Source organism: Nannospalax galili, unplaced genomic scaffold, assembly GCF_000622305.1.
Source record: "Nannospalax galili isolate Female #2095 unplaced genomic scaffold, S.galili_v1.0 scaffold158, whole genome shotgun sequence".
Classification (NCBI taxonomy): Eukaryota; Metazoa; Chordata; class Mammalia; order Rodentia; family Spalacidae; genus Nannospalax; species Nannospalax galili.
The window spans coordinates 7,501,927-7,527,844 of record NW_008345290.1 but is presented as its reverse complement, the minus strand read 5'-3'; the positions used below and the strand labels follow the sequence as shown (position 1 = coordinate 7,527,844).

The 25,918-nt window shown below is 40.3% G+C and overlaps 1 long non-coding RNA gene across 1 annotated transcript; it reads left to right on the top strand.

Annotated features, from left to right (window-relative positions):
* Positions 1-3,959: 3,959 nt before the first annotated feature.
* Positions 3,960-21,389, top strand: LOC115071778. Its single transcript, XR_003850853.1, has 3 exons — positions 3,960-4,093; positions 4,303-4,413; positions 20,152-21,389. It is a non-coding gene; the product is annotated as an uncharacterized LOC115071778 (long non-coding RNA).
* The last annotated feature ends 4,529 nt before the right edge of the window (positions 21,390-25,918 follow it).

Sequence of the window (25,918 nt, the reverse complement as noted above, 5' to 3'; positions counted from 1 at the left end):
AAAAAAAAAAAAAACTTCTAACTCCTATACTGTAACTGCTTCACTCCTCCCGCAGATAAGAAAGTAACATTGAAACGACAGGAAAGCTATTAAAAAGGTTGCAATTCACTGAGAATGCCAAGCTGAACAAGCCACTTAAGCCCAACTGAGAAGTGATATGAAGTCACTGCATCACCTTGTGGTAATGCCTGGGAAGTGTAGTTTCACTGCCATCCAGAGAAGAGCAAGAGTCTCAGATGGAAAGAAGAAATACAGTCCCAGCACATAATAGGAAGTGAAAAGAAAGAAGCAACATGGCAGCACCAAAATCTGTTTCCTACTGCCTAAGGTACATCTCCAGAAACAAGAGCACAGTAAGATGGTAATCCAAAGATAGCTACATTCTATGAAATCTTTACTCTAAAACCCACAAATTTTATTATTTGTGGAATTCACAAGTATCTGAAAAAAGGATATAGTGAGCACTCAGCTAAGCACATGGTTAACACTGAGGAAAAAGCATTTCAATGTTATCTTTACTTTCTGCTTTTGGACTTTTACAATCCAAAACAGACCTGCCTCTTGTGGCAGAATTTTTTCCAGTGGCTCCATATTAAGCATATGAAGTGAAATTTGGCTTTAAAAATTTAGGTATTTATTCTGCCTATTCTGTTCTATCAACTGGACTTCAAGAAAATTGTTAAGTATAACACAATTACAATTTTTTAAGTCCTTATCAGTTAGCCTCTAAATTAGTTACAGGTGAAAGACTTGATTTCTAGGGTTTGCTTTAAAAACTGCCGGGCTCTTCTCAGTGGAGTAATGAAACAGCACTGGCAAAATCTTCGTCCACTTCACTATTCCTTCTTTTGTATATGGCTGAAAATCTCCAGAATAAAGTTGATTAAAGCAAATAAAAAGGCAAACTAGTAATAAAAACCCTGTATATAACTTACTTTAATAGAAAGATATTACATATTTTACATAAACACTTTGCATCCTTAGTAGTGCCATAATTAAGGTAGTGATAGCCAAATTTTTTTTTTAAATCTTCAGTTACAAAAATATGAACCTTGAGCCAGGCATGGTGTGCACACCTTTAATCCCAGTACTCGGGAGGCAGAGGCAGGCACAGGTGGATCTCTGTGAATTCAAGGCCAGCCTGGTCTACATAGTGAGTTCCAGGACAGCTGGGGCTACAGGGAGACCGTGTCTCAAAAAGACCAAAAAAAATAAATTAATTAATTAATTAATTAATTAAAATAAAAAAGGTTAATAAGCAAATTTTGTAGGAGGCAGAAGCAAAGCCCTCAGCAGTTTATTCATTTACACTCTAGAAGAAAGCTCTACCTCCAATACCCTTTACAGCTAAGTAACCATTTATTTTGCCTAGCTGACACCCACACCACATTTTGTTTGTGATAAGCTCTACACTTTGTAGTCCAGGCTGGCCTCAAATTCACAGCAATCCTCCTGCCTCTTTGTCCTAATAGATGAGATTACAGGCATTGAAACAACAGCCCTGGCTTAGTTTAGATAGATGATTGATTGATAGATAGATAGATAGATAGATAGATAGGCAGGCAGACAGATAGATAGATGATGATAGATAGATATTAGATTAGATAGATGATGATAGATGATAGATAGGATAGATTAGATTAGATAGATGATAGATGAGATAGGTAGATAGATGATAGACAGACAGACAGACAGACAGATAGATAGATAGATAGATAGATAGATAGATAGATAGATAGATAGAATCTAAAATGCTCTGCTCATAAGTATTGGGAACAGGAATTTTCTCCTAAAGGTTTATTTGGGACAATGTAAACTTTAGAAAACCCCAAGTGCATAAAGCCCAAATTTCACATACTAAGGCATTTCAAAAGAATAAAACCCAAAAAGCTTCACAGGTGAAGTAATTCCGCCAAAGAAACATAAAGATACAGTTAGAATCCCTCATATAAACAGCATCCTAAGCTGGGCATGGTGGTGCACACCTGTAGTCCCAGCACTTGGGAAGCAGAGGCAGGCAGATCTCTGTGAGTTCAAGGCCAGTCTGGTCTACATAGTGAGTTCCAGGACAGCTGGGGCTACAGGGAGATCCTGCTTCAAAAAGACAAAAAAAAAAAAAAATTAAAAAAAAAAAAAAAAACCCAGCATCCAATCCCGAGGGTAAAATTGGTATGCAGCTACTATAAGGACTTGAAGACAAATCCATTAGGATATTACTTGAGCCTGGTGTGGTGGCCACACCTTTAATCCCAGCGCTTAGGAGGTAGAGGCAGGTGGGGTTTTTTTAGTTCAAGGCCAGCCTGGTCTACATAGTGAGCTCCAGGACAGCTGAGGCTACAGAGAGACCCTGTCTCAAAAAAGACAAAAAAAAAAAAAAAAAAAAAAAAAAAAAAAGATATTACTTGAAATTTAACAGGAGGAGGAGGAGGTTGCTAACAAGTCATCTCTAGTATATTCAAATGTATTCTTCCAGATATCAAGTCTAAGCCCAGAACCGTTGGTACCTGCCTGTAATTCTAACATTTAGAAGAGGTCCAGTCTCGATAGAGACTGAGATAAGAGACACACAGAGAAAGAGGGAGGGAGAGGATTCAGGAGACAGGGTGAGACAGAGAGGAAAGGGAGGGAGAGGCAGAGAGGGAAGGGTATAAGGAGAAAGGGGGACAGAAGGGGAGAGACAGAGAGAGAGGGAGGGAAGGAGGGGGGGGAGGAAATAAGTTTGCCCTTGAGAAGAAAATAACGGGGAAGTTTGGCTTCAGTCCTTCTCTACATCCAAAGGGCACCTACAGAATAACCAGCCCACTCTAGACTATTATTATTCAAATAATCTTTTTCAAATGTTTTTGGATTGAGCACCAAAATTACAATTAGTATTTGTTCGTGTAGAGAACAAGAAATTTTACCATTGGCAGAATACTGAGCTGAAAACTTCCCACCTACATAGCCGAAATTCTTACCATATGCAAAAAGGCCACAGCGTTGGCCAACAAAACTTTTATGAACAAAATGCACTTCCTATTTCTCAACAGAAAAATACTCGCGTACACCCCAGCTAAGTCGTAACCATCCATTTTGCCAGCCACGAGCGCCAGCCGGGACTTGTCCCGCTCCTGCAAACCTGTCCGAACGTGAGGTGTAGGCCAGCGGGGTGGGGCGAGGGAGGCAGGCTGTGAAATAAAAGACAACCAAGGGGGGTTGGGAGTTTCCCCAAGATTTAAAACTTCCTCCGGCAGCAGGGGGAGGGGCCCTTCCCAAACCCGCGAACATTTCTCTAGCCCAGGTGAGCCAGAGGTCCAGGCTAAACAGCTAAGCGCCCGCAAAGTAGGCGGCGCAACGAGTCTCCGCCTCCCGCTCCAGCGGCGACACAAACCAAAACAGAGGCCGTCTCCTCAGGGCAGGGCAGGGCAGGGCAAGCGTCCTTTCCGGACCCTACGTCCGCGCAGTCCGCGGAGGTCACCCGGGGACTGGCCCTGCCCATGCGGGCTGACCCCAGGGGCCACTCGCGACCATCGCCCCGGCCCGCCGAGGCCTACCCGGCCGCGGCCAGCCCAAGCGGCCCACGCACACGTCACAATCGCAGTCCGGGAGAGAAGGCTTGTCCTTGGAAAGGAAAGCTTCATCACCACGGAGACCGTTCCCAACACTCGCGGGCCCGGGATTCCAGGGCTGAGGGGCGGAGCGCGAGCCCCAGAGCCGCAGTCCGAGAGTCGCAACCCACCCCGGCCAGAGACTACGCGCCAGGCCCACAGGGCGCCTCACCCGCTCAGGGCCTCCCGGCCCGGGCCACACTACACAGCTAGCCAGTCCTCAGCCGCCATCAGCCTGCGAACCTCTTCCGCCAGCGGCACCGCCTCCCAGCACAGACCGGGTACACCTCTCCAGAGCCCAGAGCCCGCGCACGTCACTTCCGCCGCCGCCGCCACCCCCCCCGTCCCCCACCCCCACCGTTGCTGCGCATGCTCTGTTCGGGCGGTCCACGGCGACACTCCTGGGCAGAAAAGGGATTTTTCCCTTTGCTGGCTGTTCCTCCTATCTTTGGCTATGGTATGGAGCGTTTGCTTACCAAAGAGTCCATTTGAAACTTGCCAGCCAGGTGAGAAGGGTCTCCCAGAGGCATATAGCCGTCACTTTGTCACGGACTGGATCTTAAATACCATCCTGAGCCAGTACATCTATTTTACCCCTTAAGGAAATAGAATCAAGAGAAGTTTAGGAACGACCACTGGTTGAGCTGCAGTTACTAAACTGCAAGGCTCTCCCAGTCCCTGGTCCAGTACTGAGCTGTTTTGTTTTGTTTTGTAGCTCCGAAGTTTTGGTCACTGTAAAAATCCTGCTTCTCTTGGGAACTTTTAAATTATAATGATCTGTGATTATATTTGCTCTCCAGCAGTGATCTTTCCACCCGTTATTTCTGTGAGTTAACTGCTTTTGTTATATGTAGTATTTTGTATGCATGAGTTTATTCTGTGCTTTTGTTAAATTATTTCTAAAATCGCTTTTGACTTATATAGCTTATATTAATCCTTGAATTTGAATTGAAACTCCATAGAAGCAAATATATCCTGTTCATATCCATCATATTTCTGTGTTGTCATAAAATCGATAAATTTACAGTGTCATCTGTGAAGAAAGGATAACAAATTAGATTACACTAAACGTTAAAATACCTAATACACAAAATCTGCTTTCATGTTTTCATCTTCCACATAATCAAGTTCGCGTTAACTTCACTAAAACAGGTTCTTAATATTTGCTGCTTTATCTGTTTCCTACTAATTGAAAGCTTTGAACTTGGTCTTTTTGCAGGAATCTCTCCATTGAGTTTCCAAAGGAAAGAATGCTGTTAAAAGACATAGGCAGTTTAAGAAGAAGTTATTTAGCAAAGCAAACATTCCAAAGGGAGGTAGCAGTAGAGAAGGTTCTGCGTTGTGGATCCTGAAGGTTTTTATAAATATGAGGTGGGTGGCATATTTATGGGGTAAGGTGACCACATTTTGCTCCCAAATCATGATGGACCAAATTTTCCTCTTAGAATTCTCATAATCCTCTAGAAAAGCCCACAAGGGAGGTGGGGAACAAAACCACAGTGGAAATATTATAACGAAATTGAAGAATAAACTATGGGCAGTCTCAAGGACATTTTGCCACAAAGGGGCATTCTGTTGGTCAGGAGACACCACTATCAAAATACAGGGGCAGTTTTGGGTTTTTTTGTTTTGGTTTGGCTTGGTTTTTTGGTTACTTCATATCAAACTCTGAGATTGCTCACGGTCCTGTGACTGATCTCATGGCTACTGTGGGTTAAGACATTCTGTTATTTTTTTTTTTAATTGAGGCTTTTTCAGGAAAACTGGGGTCAGGGTTTTATAATATCAACTTGTATACAAATAGGAACAGAGCTTGGGCTGTCTTTTAGGAGACCCCTTCTCCCAATTGCACTGTTCATGTCTATCTTCTGCCTAACACCCCCACCTAATAGTCTTGTGTTGTGTTTTGCACTTGATCCTAGAATTTCGAGAGAACCTTTACAGTTGCTTCTATCCTCTTCATTTTACAGTTGAAAAAATTACGTGATAATCAACATAAGTGATCACTTGAATTAGTGCCTGCAACCTAGTATTAGTGGCTAAGTAACTACTCAAATATTTGTAGGCTTGAAGGTCATTGAGGCTGGATACCTCCCTCCTAATTGGCAGCTTGCAAAACCAGGAACCAAAGTTGCAAGCCTTTGATAACTGTTCCAAAGAATGAGATCTGGGACTGGGGCTGCTCAGTTGGTAAAGTGCTTATCTAGAATTTACTATACCCAGCACTGCATAAACTAAGCATGGTGGTGCATGCCTGTAATCCCAACACTCTGGAAGTAGAGGCAGGAGGATCAGAAGTTCAAGGTCATCCTCAACTACGTAGTAAGTTCAAGGCTAACCTGGGCTTCATGGAATCCCTGGTTCTGGGTAGAGATAATGACATTATGAACTATAGAAAAACCATATTTCTAGCTCAGGCTTTCTGTTAAAGAACAAGGACTAACACTGTCCCTTTCCTTAAAAGTACATCCAAATGGGCCTCCCAAACACCTGGACAGAAATATGCCCCTTAGGAAAGCCATGTACTGTACGGACTTTGAGAGCTAGTGCAAAGGCAAACTAAAAATGTAGGTTGACACAATGGTCTCTTTGGTCATCATCCACTCTCATCCCTAGAGAGTATGCACTCCTCCACTTCACAGTAAACACTTATCTTTTCTACTATGTGTATTGCATCAGAATTATTTTGAGATAGATCACAAGCGCCAGAGAGATAAGGGGAGGCCAGAGCAAGATCCTGGTAACCATAGAGTTTCCTAAGAAATTTGACTATAGTAGGTGAATTTTATATACACACTTTTTTCAGATGCCACTTTTTATTGACATCATCAGTTAAATATGTAATAAATTTCAAATTACCACAAATTTTCAATTAATGAAATTAGAAAACAATGTTTAATACAAATTGTGATTGAAAGTTAAACTTTCTGCAGGTATTTTTATTATTCTTAGTAGTTTCTTGGATCTTTAGATCCCATTTTCCCCCATGAAGCTCTTTACTTAGGATTTCTAACTTGTCATTGCTTTTAATGGTCCCTTGACTTTTAGACCATATTTCTCCCCTGAAGATAAATATATATCCCCCCAAATTTGATCATATTTTCCAAAAATTAACTTTCATGGCAGTGAGTGAACTATTGAAATTCGGCCAGTTGGATTTCAGAATTGTTTTGGACTTTATATAAGTATATTTTATGTTATATGACACCTCACAGAATCTGTGGCACCACCCACTAATCAATTTTTTTGTTTTTGTTTTTTTTTTTTTTTTTGGTCTTTTTGAGACAGGGTCTCCCTGTAGCCCCAGCTGTCCTGGAACTCACTATGTAGACCAGGCTGACCTTGAACTCACAGAGATCTTCCTGCCTCTGCCTCCCAAATGCTGGGATTAAAGGTATGCACCACCATGCCTGGCCAGTTTTGTTTTTTTTTTCCAGGAAGAATTATGACTATATCACACTAGCAAGGACATGTAAAACATAGTCTTGCTTCAGTTCAGAGCAGGTTTCTCAGATCAGGTTTTGTCACTTTGCTAACACAGGTCCAGGTGAAATCAAATTTAATAACAAATGAGTCAGGTTGGGAAATATGTTGCTACAAAAGTTAAGAAAACATTTCAGGGACTGGAGAGATGGCTTAGTGGTTAAAGAGTGCTGGCTGCTTTTGCAGAGGACCTGGTTTAGTTCCCAGCACCCACTTGCTGTCTAACAACTGTCCAGAACTCCAGTGCTAGGGGATCCAGCACCCTCCTCTGATCTCCACAGGCATTGCACACTCTGATGCACTTATATACATATAGGCAAAATACTACAAATAAAATTTTTTAAAATATTTTTTAAAGAAACATTTAATTTTCAGTGCTTTTTGAAATTCAAAATGATGAATGGGGGTTGGAGACCTATCAAAAAACTATTGGAAAGTAAATTATTGAGAAACTCACAATATTTTTGGAGTAATCTTCTGAACAGTTGTCTTGATCTATTGCATGGCATGGTATGTGTTGTATGGCAAACACTGAGTATGGCAGTGTGTGCCTTTAATCCCAGCCTTTGGGAGGCAGGGGCAGGTGGATTTCTGTGAGATTCAGACCAGTCTGGTCCACATAGTGATTTCCAGGCAGGGTGGGACTAAGGAGACCATATCAAAAACAAAAACAAAAAATTACATTGGTTTTTGTTATTTTATTTGGTTTTGATATTTGAAATAGAGTCGATATATAGTCCAGGATGGTCTGGAACTTACTATATAGGCCAAGCTGGCCTGAGCTCTTGATTCTCCTGCTTCTGCCTTCCCATCGCTGGGTAGGATTACAGACATGTGCCACCTCACCTCCCTTTGTTTGTTTTCTCACTTTATAGCTGTCCTGGCCTGGAACTCACTATTTATAGCTCATAGTGTCCTCATTCTCAGGGCAAGCCTCCCGCCTCAGCCTCCCAAGTATTGTGATTACATTTGTAAGCCACCACACCTGGTCTCATATTACTTCTTTGTAAGTGGTTTTTGGTCATTTATTGTGTTCTCTAGAGAAAATAAAGTAGCAAAGCCTGTATTCTTCCCCAAAGCAGCTTAAAACCTGTTTTGTTTTTTTGTGACAGAATCTTGCCATTTAACCCAAAGTATCTTCAAACTTGTAGTTCTCCTGTCTCAGCCTCCTGAGTACTGAGGATGATTACATACCCATCTTTGTTAAGATGTTCATTCAAGATAATAAAGTATGAATTTGTAGGAAATGGATTCTGAAAAGTAAAGCAGAAAAAAGTTTTAATTTTATTTGATTTATTAGTGTTGGGGTGTGTGATTGCAGGTGTCACAGTATGTGTGTGGAGGTCAGAAGACAACTTTATAGAGTCAGTTCTTCCCTTCCACCTTTACTTGGATTCTGGGGCTCCAACTCTGATCACCAGGCATGTGCAGTGAGCACTTTTACCCACTGAGCTATCTTGACGGCCCTCCCAAAAGTTTTTGACCAGGCATGTTAGTGCTTGCCTGTTATCCACAGCACTAGGGAGGCAGAGGCAAGAGGATGCCAGTTCAAGACCAGCCTGGTCTGCATAGCAATTTTTTTTTTAAGATTTAAATTTTGAAAGACTAATAAAGTTTGAAAGATATAGAAATGGCTTGCGTATGGAAAGATATAATTTAAATGTCATAGAAAACAATTACGTGGTACCAATGAATTGAATATTGAGAAACAAAGAAATACAATGGGTTGAGGATATGATTCAGTGTCAGAGCATTTGCCTAGCATGCAAAATGCCCCAGGATTGATCTCCAGCACCACAAAACAAAAAATAGGTGGCCAATCAGTCAATCAATCAACCAATTCAAATGGGGAAATTCTATTAGAAATACCATTAAAGGTTGAAAAACATAAACAAATGGATTTTCCTAATCTACAACAGTTGTTTTCCTTACAATAGATAAAGATTCCTTTTACTGTAGATCACTTTTTTTTTAGAGTTTATTTAAAATTTTTTTGATTAATATAAACTTATTTTTTATATATAAATCAAAAAAATGTAAGTACATGTACACACTGGGTGTAGTGACACACACCTGTAATCGTGGCCCTAGGGAAGTTGAGGCAGGTAGATTCTGAGTCCTAGACCAGTCTGGGCTACATAGAAGAGTTCCAGGCACGTCTGGGATTCATAGCATTCACTTTCTCAACAACAAAAAGTTGCAGGAAAGCTGGGTGTTTAGTCCCAGCAGAGGCAGATCTCTGTGAGATGGAGGCCAGCCTGATTTCCATAGCAAGTTCCAGGCCAGCTGGGGCTACAGGGAGACCCTGTCTCCAAAAAACAACACAAAAAAATGTTGAAGGGCCTAAAAGTTGGGTGAGGGTAAGAAATTGGTGAATGATTGTGATCCAGAGGTTCAGTGCAGTGCTTCCCTGTTCTTAATTCACCTTTTTGGCACTTGGGACCTTTGGTAGTTCTCCTTTGCCAGTTGGCGCAGTGTTGAGCTGTTCAGGTAGAAAATGCTGGCAAAATATTGCAAAAGGAAATAATTCTGCTTCCTGTGTACTCACTCAACAGACTCCAGTGGCACATGTGCCATCTCCAGTGTCCAGTGCCTGCAGTGCAGGGACGCCTTCAGGGCCTGTAGCACACAGCAGAGACCAGCACCCTCCTGCCGGCCTCACCCTCCTTCCCTTGCATTCTTCTCCAGTTTCCCAATGGAATGCTTCCAAAGAGGTGCCGTTCCTTGAACAACTTAGTTCCAGCAAGTTGTAGATGGCAGATTTCTGACAAGTCCATGAGCTCAGTGACACACAAATTTCTGTGAAACCTCTCTTTGGAGCTTCTTTATTCAGCTGCCCCAGCTATGCTGTCTCTGAAGCTTGGATCTCAGGCCTTGGAGGAGCTCTTATTTTGACTTTCTGTCTCTGCCCTGCAGGTAGTATTTGTTCCTGGTATCTGGCATTAGTACATTCCTTCGAGCTCCCTGTCTTCCTAGTAGCCTGAGCCTGACATAGTTAATTTTTCACATTAAACTTTTCCTTTTCAAATCACTGTGTAGTTTCTTTCGCTGATTGGACACAGACTGATGCACTTTCTTTAGTGTCATAGGTAGAACCAGTCTTGATTATTTTTCTTTCCCTAGCTAGCTCAGTGAGTTAATTTAGTTATGACCAGCTAGAATTACTGCCTTGTAGCCTTTTGCTGTACTGCAATTTTGTGCTGTTATTTGATGTTAATTATGATTCATAGGTACAAGAATTTCCTTGATAATATAGTTTATATTGTAGAATTCAGCAAATGATGATTTATAACCATTTAGCATTGAGTTTAGTGAATGAAAGAGATACCTTTATTCCCAGAAGATAGCCATGTGTATGCTGATGTTGCCACAAAGACAAAGGAAATATGAAATAATTACTCAGTACTTATGCTGACCATGTTTATAAAGTGATTTATAATATATTTTATCAGTTAATGGTGAAATTTTTTTCAAGTTTTCAGTATATTGGGGCTAGAGATGTTAAGAGCACTGGCTGCTCTTGCAGAGGATCCTGGTTGGGTTCCCAGCACCTATATGGTGGCTAACAACCATCTGTAATTCTAGTTCCAGAGAATCCAATGCTGTCTTCTGGACTCTGTGGGCATTGCATGCATGTAGTGCACTTATACACATGCACACAAAACACTCCTACACTTAAAATAAATAATTTTTAAGGACTGGGGAAATAGCTCAGCAGTTAAGTACTGGCTGCTCTTGCAGAGACCCAGGTTCAGTTCCTAGTACCCAAATCGCAGCTAACAGCCATCCATAACTCCTATTCCAGGGGATTTAACTCCCTTTTCTGACTTCCATGGGCATTGCATGACACAGGTGTACTTAAATACATGCAGGAAATACACTCATACACATAAAATAAAAATAATAGATAAAAATTTTAAAAAAATTTTTTTTGTCTTTTTGAGATAGGGTCATCCTATAGCCCCAACTGGCCTGGAACTCACTATGTAGATCAGGCTGGCCTTGAACTCAGATCAGCCTGCCTCTGCCTCCTGAGTGCTAGGATTAAAGGCCTGTGCCCCCATATCTGACATTTTTTATTTTTATTATTCCAAAGAGAGGCAATTTTTAACACATATTTTTCCAGAAATAACTTGAAGCAGGTAACATAAAAATATACATACAATGAAGTTTGGTGGGGTATGGTGGGGAGGAATAGGAATAAGAAATCAGAGACCAAAAGATTTGCCAACATGGGGTCAACTTTGGTGGAATAATGGTTTCCATTAGCTCTGTTCTTTCTTTTTGGAAAATCCTAACCAGTTTATTGGGCTTGCTAACAGAGCATAGGGTGAGGGGTTATTTACAGAAGAGTGGACACCTCCCCATTTACGGCTGCCCTGGAAAATCCATACTGAAATATAGATCCTGTGACTTCCTGACAGCCTCACAAAATATACCCAGCGTTGTTTTTTTTTTTAATTTTTTAAATGTCCAATGGCTGGGCTTGGTGGCACACGCCATTAATCCAGAACTTTGGAGGCAGAGGCAAGTGGATCTCTGTGAGATCGAGCCCAGCCTGGTCTACATAGTAAGTTCCTGGCCAGCTGGGGCTACAGTGAGACCCTGTCTCAAAAAAAAATCCCCCCAAAGAAAATCAACAAAAGAAAAGACAATGGTTATTCAGTATGATTTGGAAAATTCTAAGATAAACTCAGAGTAGATGAAATTTGCTTTTTTAAAATTAACTAATATAGTTATTTTGATGCTAAGTATCAAACCCAGGGACCAATGGGCTATAGCCCCAGCTCTTATTTTTGTTGTATTATTTTGTTTTATTTGGGGAGAGCACTTCTCACTAAATTACTCAGACAAGTCTTGAACTCAAGATTCTCTTGCCTCAGCCTCTTGAGTATTTTAGGTTACAGGCATGAGCCACCAAGCCTAGCTAATTACTTTTTCTGAAATAGGTTCTTACTAAGTAGCCCAGAATGGCTTCAAACTGCTTTGTAGTTCAGGTTGGCCTTGAACTCAAGGATCCTCCTGCTGCCACTTCTAGAATGCTGGAATTACAAACATGCACCGCTATGTTCAGATTATTCTTACAGAGGGTCCCTTAAATTTCCCAGGCTGGTCTTGAACTCAGTCTTGTAGCCCAGGCAGTCCTTGAATTTGCAGTCCTCCTGTCTCAGTCTCCTGAGAAGCTGAAATTAGAGTCATATGCTACCAGGCCTGAAAAAATTTGTGTTGCTAGAGAATTGAACATAAGGCTTCATATATGCTCTCCCACTGAGCTCAATTCCCCAGTCCCAATTTTTCTTTCTTAAATCTTTCCCTATCTATGCCTTTCCTTTTAGGTCCTTTCCCAGACTCACTAACAAATTTACCAGGCAGTCTTATCCAGGGAAAAAAATGAAACTGACTCTCAATAGTAATCTCTGTGACTATAAAGGACTTAATGCAAATATGATGGATTTCAAACCAAGGCCAGCATGAAGTAAATACATGTCATTGAGGCTATATCATCAGTGGTAGGTGCTGTATGTACAGGACCTCAGTTCTGGCCCTCTGTATCATCTTCCAAATTTCATCCCATTTTTTCTTCTTCCTGTCCCAGTTCAGCTTCTTTAATACCAATCAAAAGCCAGTCGAGGGGTACAGGCCTATAATTCTGACTACTTAGAAGGCTGAAGCAGGAGGATCACAGGTTTAGGAAGTACCTTGGCTACAGGGTGTGTCCAAGAATAGCCTAGTTTAGCCAGGCATGATGGCTCACACCTTTAATCCCAGCACCTGGGAGGCAGAGGCAGGCAGATCTCTGTGAGCCCAAGGTCAGCCTGGTCTGCATAGTACATAGTGAGTTCCAGGCCAGCTGGGGCTACAGGGAGACCCTGTCTCAAAAAGTCTCAAAAAGACCAAAAAAACAAAACAAACAAACAAAAAGAATAGCCTAGTTAGTGAGCTCTTTCTCAAAATAAAAGGTAAAAAGAAGGCTTAGTAACAGCTAGCTTAGCTTATCTTAGCATGCATGAGGCCCTAAATTCACTGTCAAGTACCAAAGCAAGCAAGCAACAAATCTGCATGACATAATTAACCCGTTTTTTTTTTCTTGGCATTTTCTCAATCTATAACTTGCAGTTTTCTCAACCCTCTCAACTCTTGCCCTTATAAAGCAGTATGTTTGCTGCCTTAGGGAACTGATACAGGAGGAAAACCTTTCTGGCTTTAGAGTTCCAGAACAGCTGGAGCTACAGGGAGACAAAAAAAAAAAAAAAAAAAAAAAAAAAAAAAAGAAAGAAAGAAAATGAAAATCTCAAGTCCCTAGAAGGAGAGAAAATTTAGGCTGCATAGAAAATAATTTAAGAGGAAGCCAGGGGCAAGAGTATTCTAGAGAGAGGAAGCTTGTAGTAACCTCCCCACCCCCAACTCTGGCAATAGATTTCTCTAAGCCAGCATGTATGGGAAAGTACATTTAGGTGGACAGTCACAGGCCACCTAGCTAACCTTCTTGAGTCTCCCCTACTTTATCTTAGCTATGAGTAAAACTCCGAAATCTTGAAAAGCCTGTGGCTCTCAAAATAGAAACTGAATTGTTGACATACATTTAAATGTGTATTTGTTTTTACCCTTCCTTCCTTCCTTCCTTCCTTCCTTCCTTCCTTCCTTCCTTCCTTCCTTCCCTCCCTCCCTCCCTTCCTTCCTTTCTTCTTTCTTTGATAGAGGGTCTCACTACCTAGTCCAGGCCTGCCTTGAATTTGTGATCCTCTTACCTTGCCTCCTGAGTGCTGGGATCACAAACTTGCACCAGCATACCCAGATTCATATATTTATTTTATTTACAGGCTTGATTGGGGACCTAAAATTTATACTGGTATATGTTCATTAACTTTGTGCCCTCTCCCACACTCTTTCATTAATTCCTCATCCAGTACAATATCTTCAACTTCCCCTAGCTCTCCCAAATGTCCTGTGATAAGTCATAAACAGTCTTCATGTTTGCAAACCCAATTTTCAATTCTCAGAAATTATCCCACAAAATTTTCAGTTATTAATACAATGTTTGTCCTACCTACCCTCTGGGACACAATTATATGCTGGTCTCCTAATCTCCCCTTGATCTCATTTTGTAGTTAGTCTTGTAAGTACTGTTCTTGTTCAGAGCTCCTCAGTCCCTTTAGCTTTAAATTATTTGCTTTTGTTGTTTTAAATTGTCAAATTGTTAATATTTTTGTTATAACATCCCTAATCCAAAAATTTTAAGTCTATGTATACTAAAACCTGATATCTTTGATTGCCAATATGGCACTAACAGCAGAATTTCCCCATCTTACCTCATGAAATAGGTTTCAGATAAAAAGCAGGCACACTAAAAATATTGTACAAAACTGCCTTCAGGCCATCTGTAAGGTTTTTATAAAATAATGAATCTCATATTGAAATCTGTCTGATTCACAAGATAGCTTGCTGTATATATGCAAATGTTCCAAGAGAAAAATTTCAAAATCTGGAACACTTCTGGTCCTATTTTGTATAAGGTGTAGTGAACCTATAATAACTACCAAATCCTTCTATCTAGCTCAGACTTTCTAACTGACATCACTATCATATAAAAATTACCACTTAGATGTCACACCAAACATCTTAAATCCAACTTTTTTTAATTACAGGGACTTGTTATGTAGTCAATGTTTAAGTTTCCTTAAATATACCATGAATATCTTTTGTTCCTTTTTATTCCCAGTAAGATATGTTGTATTTGTTTATGTCTGTTTAAGGATTGTTTATTTTTTGTTTTGTAACATAAAAACAAATAGTTTCTTTTTAAACAGAGATACAAGATTTAAGTGGTCTTTTATGACCTAGCTTCTGCCTATGGATTGAGAAGACAAACATGGAAACTAACAGTTGTTCAGTTTACAGGACCTGCTGGGCATATCAGTGTGAACAGGACAGGTCAGTGACCACAAGGACACAAGTGCTCTGTGTTGCTCTCAATGCACACAATTATTTGCTGGTCTGGCTTTGAACCAGCCTAAGGAACAGATAGAGACAGGGATACTTGTGTAATCATTTCCAGCTCAGAGCCCTGCTACTGAGAGAGCTGAGACGATGCACGCACTCAATAATTTTCATTCACGACTGTCAGAAGCCAGCACAACTATCTCAGTGGAGATCAAGGGCTGTCAGCTCTCACCACTTCCTCTTAGGAAACCCAGCCCAGATCCACAGTTTCTAGACTATATTTCAGAGCTGTCCCGCTATACATTCTGCTGAAATGTTTTTCCCTCTATGTCCATCTTCAAACTGCCATTCACACTGCAAAGTGCAAAATGTATTCCACAAGCTCAGGAAAATGTCCTAGCATTGACTTCTCTTTAAAATTTTTGTTTAATGTTGGGAGGGGTGAGCGCGTGTACATGTGGAGATCAGGGTTGGTTCTCTCCTTCACCATGTAGGACCTGGGGATTGAACTCAGGTCATTGGGCTTGGCAGCAAGTGCCTTTACTTTCTGTGTCATCTCACTGGCCCATAAAAATGTATTCTAAAGAGCAAAAAAAATTCCTTCTATGCACTGTCTTGTGTATCTCTTACTTTGCTTATCAAATGTTTATGTTATCATATTGAGCTTTTCCAACCCTACTAAATAAATTGACAGCAAGAACCTTATTTTAGTGCTTTCCCATACTGCCTATCAAAGACTTAAGTATTCATTTTTTTCAATTTGATTAAAATTAATTCTATATAATAATTTTGTGAGTAAACATCAAAAAATAGAAGGAACTGTAGTGAAAATGAAATTCAAATGGTCACCTTTTCTTTCGAGAGAGGTTTTCTTTTTTTAATATTTTATTTTTAATACTTTTATTTTATGGGTACCTGCATGTGTGTAAGTGTTCCTATGTTGTTCAGTGCCCACAGAGATCAGAAGAGGGTGTCAGATCCCCTAGAACTGGAGTTACAGACAGCTGTTAGCAGCCATGGGGGTGCTGTGAATTGAACCTGGGTCCTCTGTGAGAGCAGCCAGTGCTCTTAACCCCTGAGCCATCACTCCATTCCCATGAGACAGAGTTTCACTGTGTAACAGGCTGGTCTTGATCTCACAACCTCCTGCCTCTGCCTCACCAATTCTAGGATTATGGCCACTATGCCTTGCTCAGATGGTCTGTTCTATGTGCTTGACCTTCCTTATCAAATACCACTTCCTCGGGGAAACCGCCTGAGACCCTAAGTAAGGCAATTACCCACACTGCAATTGTGTTTTCTTTTGTAGTACTCCCTCATGCTAGCAAAATGCTCTAACACTAAGTTATATCCCCAGCTCTTATTTTACTTTTTATTTTGATACAGGGTCTAACCTTTGCTGCCTATGCTGGCCTTGAACTCACTTTGTAGCCCAGGCTGGTCTTACACTTGCTATCCTCTTGCATCAACCTCCAGAGCAGCTAGAATCACAGGCCTACACCACCAAGCCCAATATCACCACTATAATTTTTTATACTATATAACTATTCTTTACTCACATTTTATAATTATTCATTAGTTTCATGATTAGTTTACTAATATCTTCTGCCATTCAGTAAACAAATGTTTCTGTAAGGTAAAAGACCACATTTGGTTTTGTTCATCACCATGGCCTCAGTACCTAACAAAATCCCAGTAAGATACATTGTATTTATTTATGTTCTGTGCAGTGTGCCATTCTAAAATGATAGTCATAAGACTAAAAAGTTACTTGTGAATTAATCTAACAGAAAATCATTAACAAGGTTTTTATCTAATTTTTTTCTTTTTTCTTTTTATTTTTTTATGTGTATGAGTGTATTGCCTGCATGTAGGTAAGTGTAGCTGTGTTGTGCATGTCCACACAGGTCAGAAGAGGGTGTCGGATCCCCTGGAACTGGAGTTAAGGATGGTGTTAGCTGCCATGTGGGTGCTAGGATTCAAATCCAGGTCCTCTGCAAGAGCAACCAGTGCTCTTAACTGCTGAGCCATCATCTAATCCAAATTTTTCAATTTTTTAATTTTATGTGTATATGTGTTTTGCCTGAATGTATGTAAGTGCACCTGTGTGTGCAGTGCCCACAGAGGCCAGAAGAGGATGTCGGATCCCCTGGAACTGGAATTACAGTTATTAGCTGCCTTGTGCGTACTGGGAACTGAACACAGGTCTTCTACAATAGCAGCCAGTGCTTTTAAACACAAAGCTATCTCTCCAGCCTCAACAAGTTTATTTTTATAATGCATTGCTACATATTCTAGTTGGCAAGTGTTTTTTGTTTGTTTGTTTTGTTTGTTTGTTTGTTTGGTCTTTTTGAGGAAGGGTCTCCCTGTAGCCCCAGCTGTCCTGGAACTCACTATGTAGACCAGGCTGGCCTTGAATTCACAGAGATTCGCCTGCCTCTTCCTCTTGAGTGTTGGGATTGGATTAAAGGCGTGCACCACCATGCCTGGCTTGGCAAGTGTTTTTAAAGTACATTTCCAATTGAGTGTGATGGTACATGCCTATTATCCTAACACCATAAAGCAGAAACCCAGAGTGCCAAAATTACCAAGTTATTTACACTGATCATATCTTCAAGATGATTTATAAATCTTCGTTTTCATTGTGAAGAGCCCATAGACCATAGATTTTTATGGTCTAAAAATTAGTAAAAAGAATGAAAAATTCTTTTTCAAAGTTCCTTTAATAGTCTATAATACAGTCTGCCACCTTAGACTCCAGCACAAGTACTTACTGTCTTTGGCACACAGCTAAGATCAGATGTTGCTAATATTCCTCATTAAGGAAAAAGCCTCTCTGTGTGTTTTTTATGTTCATTTCTGACACTTAATTAGAATTAATGAAGTTAGCCATTTACAGATGGCAAGAACTGCCAGGACTCCAGAAACTATACCAGAAAGATTGATGAAATATGTGACTTTTCTCACATGAGGCCAAGTGTGATCAGACATTTTAATTCTGCATGTGTAGCAGACAGCATGTTGTTTCCATGTCTGTGTGAAGGAGACTGAGTGAGCCAAAGGCGTGATCTTTGGCAGCTTTGTACAGCACGATGGGCATGTAGGAAAATGTTTATAAAAGAACACGTTTGAATCCCTTGTACCTCTTGGTGGGATCACTATGTTGTCAAACAGTAAAGGAATGTTTAAATACAAATAAATTATGCTTTCCCTGAATGGAAGCTACTCTCTGGTGCATAATTATGGGCTATGTATTTTGGGAGTTCCAAGTTTGACTGAGTGTTTCATTTCTCACTTATGGGAGCAGCTCACCTCTTAGCACCCATGATGCAGCAAACAACATCTTCCAGATGCCAGAAACACTCCTGCTGGCAGCCAGCAGATGGCTGCATGGAGGACAGACACTATGCCTTCACACACAGCTCCATCCTGGGCTGGCTAGCTCATTTTCTTTACTTGGTTTGATACATACAGAAGAAGCCACATAATTTTTAATCTGACTTTTCAAGTATTATAGTAAAAAACAGTCAAGAGTACAGTACCCAAGAAGACCTAAGACATTGTCAGCTTTTTCTATTTACCTATTTCAGGTTCTCCTGTCTTATTATCATCTGCTCTTCTTCAGTGAGAGCTGCCATTTTGAATTTTTGTTTTTCTTTTTCAATGCTTCTTCCTCCACTTTCACCTTCTGGAGTATCCGGGATACAAACCAGGGCCTTGTGTATGCTAGGAAAGCACTCTGCTACTGAACTACATTCCCAATTCTTGTTTGGTTGCTGCTGTTGTTTAGATCAAGTCTTCCCATGTAGCTCAAGCTGGCCTTAAGCCCAAGATCATCTCACCTCTGCCTCTGCCCCTGCCTTCCTGTGTTGTGATTATAGGCATGGACCACCACATCCAGCTTCTATACTACTTCAAAAGTAATTTTAGCATATAAGTATATATATAGCTAAATTTTGTATTTTTCCCACTGTTTGTTGCTTTATAAAAGTTATGTCATATTTAATGTAGTTTTCTGTATCTTTGTTTTGTTCACCCAAGGGAATGTTTGCAGGATTCATTTGTGGTGTTGCTTACAAGTGCAGGTTACAATTCATTGCACTGCTGTGTCATTGCATGATGACAGCATGATTTGTGAACACATCCTTCCATCTCTGGACATAGGGATTACCTATAGGTTTGGGGGTTTATTGTTGTTTTGCTGATATAAATGCTGCTGCTGTGACCATGTTTCCCGGTGAAAAAGTGCAAGAGTCCTCTAGGGATAAGACTTAAGGAACAGAATTTTTATCTACAATACATGGAAGGCCAACTTTACAAGGCAGTGCCGAGTTTTTCTAAAGCGATTAGCAGATTCACATTCAAAGCAGCATGTAAGAGTTTCTGTTAGTCCATTCTGCCACCAACACTTGATATTATCAGACATTATACTAATCTAGGAAGTACAAAATAATGCCTTATTTGGAATCCTTCTTTGGTTCTCTTCATCATACCCAGTCCTGATGACATTCTAAGTCATCTCAGACCTGTGGATCTAGAAGGAATTGAATGAGGTAAATAAGAGTGGAGAGTTTCTTATTGAGCCATTGGAAATTATACCATTTGTACAGCTGTTCCCTGCGAAAACCATTCCTAAGAAATTCAAGGTCATATAATACATACATTCTTTCCTTCAAACAATTTTTGTAGCTTCTTCTTTCTATGTGCCAGCCACTTTTCCAGCCCCCAGATTGTTACAGTAAATGAAACAAGAAAAGTCCTTGCATTCACAATGAGGAAATAGACAATAAACTATGAATATGGGAGCTAAGTGGTGGAGCATGCTTGTAACTCCAACATGTGGGAAGCTAAGGCAAGAGGATCCCAAGTTTAAGGTTAGCGTAGACTATACAGTGAGTTCAAGGACCTGTGTAGAAAAAGCCTATCTCAAAACAAACAAGCCCAGAACAAAAACAAAGCAGTATGTGACATAATGTCTGAGTCTGAAAAACATTTTGGGGACCAGAAAGACCAGGTTCAAATCCATTCTCCACACCATTCCAGACATTTGATCTCTTAGAGACAGTTTCATATTTTATCAAGTAGTATCATCTTGCAGGTCTATAAAGACTGATATTCTTTCCTGTCTGGCCATTTTAAGGAATGTCTCAGAAAAAGGATTCAAGGATCTCAAGGGTAGAGCAACACCATCTTCATTGTTTCTCCTGGGACTGGACCCACAAGAGCAGCATTCCAGTGGATACAGAAGCTGGCACACCACAGCTCACCTCTGTTCATTGCATCCTGCTTATCTTCTTATTAGTTGAACAAATTCCTTGACTCTGATTTTCTATGAGGCCACAAGCCCCTAGTGAGCTCTCTTCTTTGGTCTTTTTGAGACAGGGTCTTCCAGTAGCCCCAGCTGTCCTGGAACTCACTATGTAGACAAGGCTGGCCTTCAACTCACAGAGATCTTCCTGCCTCTGCCTCCCAAGTGCTGGGATTAAAGGTCCGGCTCCTTGCTAATGTTCTAACAGTGCAAATAACAGTTTGCAAATACTCACTTTAGCAGGGTGTGGCAGCACATGCTGGAAGATCAAGAGTTCCAGGTCAGCCTGGACCTCATAGTGAGACCCTGTCTCAAAAAACAAGGGTCAGAGTGGCAGGGTGTTTGCCTAGCATATCCAGTGCCCTGGGCTGCATCTCCAGCACTACAAGCAAACAAAATATATAAATATTTAATTAGCCAACTAGCAAAAATAAACGGTTTTTGAGATAAAGGGCTTCCTTTATAGTCCAGTGGGCCTTGAACTCATGATCCTCTGGCCTCAATCTTCTGAATGCTGAGATCACAGACATGTACCACCATACCTGGCATCTCCAATATATTTTAAATAATCTAGAGAGCATTTATAATAGCTGCTACAATGTAAATACTAGTGAGTAGTTGTTCTATATTATTTATGGACTAATGACAATGGAGAAAAGGAGATTCTGTCTTTGGTTTTGAAGGTTTTGTTGTTGTTTAGACAAGGACTCCCTGTATAGTCCAGGCTAGCATGGAACTCACAATTCTCCTGCTTCTACTTCCCAAGCGCTGGGATTACAGGTGTATGCCACCATACCTGGCCTATGTCTTTAGTACTTTTCAGTATTTTTTCCCCAGAATATTTTGGATTATTGATTGATTTATGAAGGCAGAACCTGGGGACACTGAGGACTGACTGTACATGAACCAGCCTGAGAGTTTAACAGCAGTGAATAATATCAGAAGATTGAAAGAATGATTGATCACTTTTAAATTGTGATAACATAGTGGCAGATCATAGGAAGTGTTCTGATCTGTAGAAATGTATACTGAATACCTTTGGAAGAAATTATAGGATACTGTGTATAAAATTGTCAACAAATAAAATTTTTTAAAATTACATAATTTCTTGGTTTTCTTTAATCTAGTGGTGGGGAGGAAGCTGGTAAATAGGCTACATATGAACATAACCACAGAGTGATAGATATATGGGGCTTGTGATACAACCCTGTCCACTTTTGTATATGTATAAATTTTAAAATAAAGTTTGTAAATTAAATGCTAAGGCCCTGCATAAAACAGTTGTCATCATTTCCTGTTTAGGCTAGAGGACTAAAAATAAAGGGTTGTCAGAGTACTACACTGGGGTCACTAACAACAAAATTTCTTTGAAAAGTTTCCATTTTAGAATCAGTTTTTCTCAAAGCCACTTCCTAGAATGTACAGATGTACTCTGGGTAATTTATTACTTAGAAACAGACCATCATGGTATTGCACAGGGGAACACTGGCAGTGCTCCTGGACCTATCCTTCGAATTATGCAATTATGGATTGCTTCTGTGATAGTTAAGAGTTGAGAGCCATAGACTGAGTCTTTTGGGAACTAGCTGTTCAAATTCCCACAAGAATGTGCAGGTCTCTGCTTATGTAATCAGGGAAATCAAGGTCCTGGCTTTACTGGTCAAACCAAAGTCTTGAAGGACAGGTGCCCCGAGGACTCCTTCCTGACCTTGCTGTTCTGTTTATACAACAGTGATTTGTGGATGCTTTTGGAAGACTGTGACTTTGTGAACAGTGGTTCTGCTTCTGGGGTTCCCCAAACCTTTTTGGAGTGGTTAATGGAAACACCTACTGAGCCAGAAAGTCTTAGAACTTGCCCATTCTACAAAGACTGGCCCCCATGCAGGGTTTAAACAGCAACAACAAAACCCCACCATTATCTTTTATGAAGTAACACATTTCAAAAAAATTTTGAATTTATTTAAAGGTCAAATTTTACATACTTCAGAGGAAAAAACATACCATTCCAGGAACAATCATACTGAAAACATTACACACAGCACATATGTAGTATATGGATATTATGCCAAAGATGAAGACTGACTTCTTATTCATGATCCTCTTGCCTCAGCCTCCTGAGTATTAGGATTATATGTGTGTGCCACTGACTTCCAAGTACTTTCCTTTCTGAACTACATGCTTGATGAAATGTTACCCAATTACTGTAATGATGATATCTAAAAGAAGAACAAAATTTGAGTAAGAAACTGCTCAACGCTCTAAGGTTTATGTAAACAGTGGCAAATAAGCATTTATGTAATATTTGCTTTAACAATTGCCTGCAAGGTTTCCTCATTTGCTTTGAGAAGAGACCAAATAGACCCATGATTATGTTCCCACACCTTGTAGAGGCTGACCAGTGTGGACTCTGGCTCTTTTTTACATATAAATTATTATGGAAAGGAGCCTTGGATTCTGGGAAAGGCCACTCCCATATAGTAATGCTGCCTTTGTTTTCAGTAGCAGCTATAAGAAAGGAAACAGCATGCTAGCAATGTAACCAAAGGTTCAAAGGTAAGGCTCAGAGGATACATGCAAGCGGGGAAGGAGGAAGCAGAACTATCAAGCCCAGTGGGCTTTGGACAAGGCAGGAGCTCCTACAGGCCTTTCAAGCAACTTCTGAGAATAAAATGTCACACTCTACACTAAAAGGAAATAATCTGTTGTAGATTGTGTGGGAAAGTCTTTCTCTTTGTCTAATAAATATATGGAGTTCAATTCCCAGCACCCACATGGTGGCTAACACCCATCTGTAACTCCAGTTCTAGGAGATTCGATGCCTTCTCTGACCTCCACAGGCACTGCACGGCACAGGTGCACTTATATACATGCAGGCAATACATGCATACACATAAAAATAATAAATAAAATATTTAAAAATAAATAAAAATAAATGTATGGAATAATGACTGATTTAAAAAATTCATCATTATCAAGGTATATAATATGGACATATATTTTGAACTTCACTTATTCTAGGCCAGGTTTGTTCATTGAAATTATACATTAATATTTAATTTATCATGAAATAGTTCAGATATTAAAACTGAGGATAAAAGAGAGGCTCAGTGTCAGAGCACTTGCCTAGCTTTCTCTGGACCAGAGGCTTAATCCCTAATATTGAAAAAAACAAAACCTGCACTGGTGTGGTACACTTTTGAGAAGGGATACAGTTCAGTTGGTAGAACACTTGCCTAGCATCAATGAAACCCTGGGTTCAGTCTCCAGCACCACACAAAACCAGGCATAGTTGAACATGCCTGTAATCCTAGCACACAGGAGGTAAAGGCAGGAGGATCATAAGTTCAAGGTCAGCCTTAGCTATATAGTAAGTTCAAGATTATCCTCAGCTACATAATGAATTTGTGACCAGCCTCAGCTATATGAGACCGTATCAAGAAAAGCAAGTAAGAGAGAGACAGAAACAGAGACAGAGGCAGAGGCTAATAAGGACCCTTGTACCCTTAATCCATCTTAAAGAATAAAGCCTCATCAATATAACTGTGGACCTATGTGCACTTCCCAGTAGTTTTAAACCCCTCTGCACTATTCTGAATTGAGTGTTTATCATCCCTTATATTTCTTTTTTTAAAATTTTATTTATTTATTTATTTATTTTTGGTCTTTTTGAGACAGGGTCTCTCTGTAGCCCCAGCTGTCCTGGAACTCACTATGTAGACCAGGCTGGCCTTGAACTCACAGAGATCCACCTGCCTCTGCCTCCCAAGTGCTGGGATTAAAGGCGTGCACCACCATGCCCAGCTATTATTTTTATGTGTATGGGTGTATTGCCTTCATGTAGGTAAGTGCACCCATGTCGTGCAATGCCTGTGGAGGTCAGAAGAGGCTGTTGGATCCCCTGGAACTGGAGTTATGGACAGTTGTTAGCTGCCATGTGGGTGCTTGGATTTGAACCCAGGTCTTTTGCAAGAACAACCAGTGTTCTTAACTGCTGAGCCATCTCTCCAGTCTCCCTTATATTTCTTGAGAACTATGTTTTATTCCAACTTTGTGGAATTTATGAACATACTCTTTCAATTCTAAAGCTTTAGGGCATTCTTTAAATTATGCTAAAAATATCTCTCTTGTTGCTCTAATAAGTTAATATTAAAATGTTTTAACTTAACATGAAGTTTTCTACACTCTATTACTTTAAATGAGTCAACTAATTGGTAGTAAATATTCCAAGTTAAATAATAATGGCAAGTAATCTGAGGACTCTATGGATTAAATTTATAGGTTTTTTTCCTATCCTTTTTTTTAAAAAAAAAAAAAAAAAAGAAAAAGAAAAAGCAGCCATTCAGAAGTAGAAGGAGCCTTGATTACCTGGAGCCTGGCCAATGCTCATGGCATATATAATCACCTGACAGTAACCAGAATAAAACACTTTTAAGGGGCTAATAACTAAGGAGTGTGTGTGCTCTATACTCTTCAAGGTGGGCAAAATTCCCAATGAACTCAGCCTTGCTCCTGACCTTTGCTGGTTATAATTTAGGCATGTTTCAGAGTTGTGTGTAAGAACTTATTACCAGCCTTAGTATGTCTCTGCTATTATGGTCATCTAAGAGGCCTTGTCTATTAGACAGCAACTACTTGTGCCAGAGTGGAAGAACAACTGATGCACTTAGAAGGAAAATTGTTGTAGGCTGGTTCAGGGAAATATGAATGGGTCAAATGAAGCAGTTTATTTTGTAAAGAGCTAGATCAATGAGGCATTGATGGAAACCAGCAGTGAAGAGAACTGTAGTATAATGACTTGGGTTTGGGCATTTGGTAAATAAGACAGAAACTTTTGTATTATCAATACAATTCTATAATCTTTTATCTGAAATTGTGAAATCTAAGCAACTCTGAAAGCAGGCAATTTGTTCACAGTTCATTTGATACCAAAACCTTACACTGGTCTAAATTCATTTAAGGTGACTAATCACTACCTGAACAAACTAACATTAGACAATTTAACCCACTTTCGACTACATAGGCCAATACAGAAATATTAATATCCTTAACTAGAAAGTTTTCACTTGGGTGGTAGAGACAAGAGGATCAGAATTTAAAGGTCATCTTCAACTGTATAGCAAGTTCAAGTCCAGGCTGGGTTATATAAGGCACTGACTCTAACAAAGAAAAAGCCAAGGGCTGTAGAGCTTCTCTGTCTGCAAAGCGCTTGCCATAGTAGCATGGGGACCTGAGTCGGAGCCTCAGCACCCATATGAAAACCCTGAGTGCAGTGAGATGTACCTGTAATCCCACCACTGGGAAAACAGAGGCAGGAGGATCCCTGGGACTCATTGGCCAGTCAGTCTATCTAAATTGGCAAACCCCAGGTTCAGTGAGAGACCCTGTCAAAACATCTAGCATTAACCTCTGGCCTCCACACACGGGCACACTTGTGCACGTATAAATTCGCACACTCACATGAACCCCCCCCTCAAAAAAAACAATCCAGAAGAAAATTTTGTTCCAGATTCCCTTGGGGGTAATACATAATAGGTAGAATTACCACTTTAACCAAAACCTTTTGGATTCTAGAACATGGTGGGCCCTATGGGTTTCAAAT